The sequence below is a fragment of the Octopus bimaculoides genome, chromosome 4, assembly GCF_001194135.2.
Source record: "Octopus bimaculoides isolate UCB-OBI-ISO-001 chromosome 4, ASM119413v2, whole genome shotgun sequence".
NCBI classification, from domain to species: Eukaryota; Metazoa; Mollusca; class Cephalopoda; order Octopoda; family Octopodidae; genus Octopus; species Octopus bimaculoides.
The window spans coordinates 131,042,295-131,044,584 of NC_068984.1; positions in this window are offsets into that span (position 1 = coordinate 131,042,295).

Sequence of the window (2,290 nt, forward strand, 5' to 3'; positions counted from 1 at the left end):
TTAAAGCATTCAGTATACATGTTTTCCTACGCCAGGGATTTTCAAACTGTGGACAGCAAATACTTTTTATGGGCAATTTGATTTTATATGTTTTTTAATCGAAATCTTTTAATTGACAATAAACCTATTTGTTAAATACTGTTAAATAAATAAATGTAAAAATATATGTTACTTTAAGCAAATATTTATGTATAAATTTCGTAAGCGTTTATAAGGGGGTCCCTAAGGTAAAGCCTGAAATATAAAGGGGTCCGCAAGTCAAAAAGTTTGAAAACCCCTGTCCTACGCAACCGGGAAAATGCATCAGTTGCACAATGTGGTTAGTATACCTTCAGCGTCGATCATATTATGTTAGCAATAAGGTTTTTTAAAAAATGTCACCCAAGGCTGGGATCTCAGTTCATAACCACATTACATCATACCTCTTGTTCTAATCCCAACTGATCATGATTTATTGAAGACTATTTCGAAACAAATCTTGGAAGAAAAAGATCTCATAATCTTCAAACGGCACCAGGCCAAATTTTTCTAAGAAATACCAGGTAACCACCGATGGTTGGATATGATTCACCCAACAACTCTCGACACTTGTCGCCTACGGAATCTCAAAACACGACTTCAAAGCCTTTACCAGGTGGTGCTATTATGTTAGACATGACCTGCGCTAATACTAGCTGAAACTTATTTTAGTTACGTATTGTTTATTTTTTTCATTTGTTTCCACAATTTCCACAGTTTCCACCTACCTAATTCGCTCTCAAGGCATTGATCTGCCTGGAATAATAGTAGAAGACTCGGTGAGACGGAAGCCGAAACCATTATTATTATTATTATTATTATTATTATTATTATTATTATTATTATTATTATTATTATTATTATTTGAGAGGGCAGTCCTTGCCATCAAAGTGACACTGGGGTAAAATATACGAAGCCCATTATACCTACCATGACTACCCGTCTGATAAGGGTACACCAGGCACATGCATCACAACCATATGTGCGCGACATGATGATCTCATATCAAGATAAACAGCGCATGACCTCGCAGGTGGGGCCCAGTTAGAATTTTCTTCAGGTCAAGTAGCCCATCCCGCTCAAATGGTCCCTGTATAAGGTTTATTTAAGGATGTTGAGCAAAATACCCATGTTTCCAAAGGTGAATTATTCAAACCCCAAAGAATTCCTCTCAACACATGGCTATGATGCTCCCTCACTACTTCTGCTCATGATCAGAGATGAACATATCGTCAGCAACTAAGAGATATGCTCAACTGGTTAAGGTCAAACAACTGACAAGCAAATCTGTGGTATTAAGCAGAATATTTGCTGTAGCCCATCTTTTTATACCAAGACAAAAATGTACATGATAACACTTCCAATCGATTAAGATCAGAAGCCATGAGGGCCACTGCTTGGTACTGCATCCGGGCATTATTATTATTATTAAGGTGGCAAATCGTTAACACACCGGGAAATTGCTTAGTGGCATTTCGTCCGTCTTTACATTCTGAGTTCAAATTCCGCCGAAATCTACGTTGCCTTTTATCCTCTCGGGGTCGATAAAATAAGTATTAGCTGAACACTAAGTTCAACGTAATCGACTAGCCTCACCCCACAAAAATTTCAGGCCTTGTGCCTATAATAAAAAGGCTTATTATCATTATTGTTCTAGAGACTGAGGCCGGTGGATTGTCAGAATCTGTAGAGCATCGGACAAATAGGTATGGTGGCTTTCTTCCGGCACTTCACTTTCTGAGTTCAAATCTCACGGATGTCAATTTTGCTTTCTAGTTTTTTGACATCGATAAAACAAAGTACCAATCAAGTAGTAGGTAGTTGATGTAATCGATTGAAGTCTGTCCTCAAAGTTGGTGACCCTCTGAATAGATTAGGAATAAGTATTTTTTGAGGTCGTTGGGTGGCAGACGACATTTTTTGAGGACGTTGAGTGACAGACGACATCGTACTTATACATACATACACGTACATATATATATATACGTGTATATATACGTGTGTGTGTATGCGCATATTTACCTCTCTCTCTCACTCTCTTTATCTATCTATCTATCTATCTATCTATCTATCTTTCTATTTATCTATCTACCTACCTGTTTGTTTTTATACACCTGTACACACACATACAGATATATCTGTGTATATATATTTATATGTGTGCATATACATACGTACATATATGTGTGTGTGCATATATATGTGTGTGTGTTTGTATTTACATACGCTTAGGTATTATACACACACGCATATATATATATATATATATATA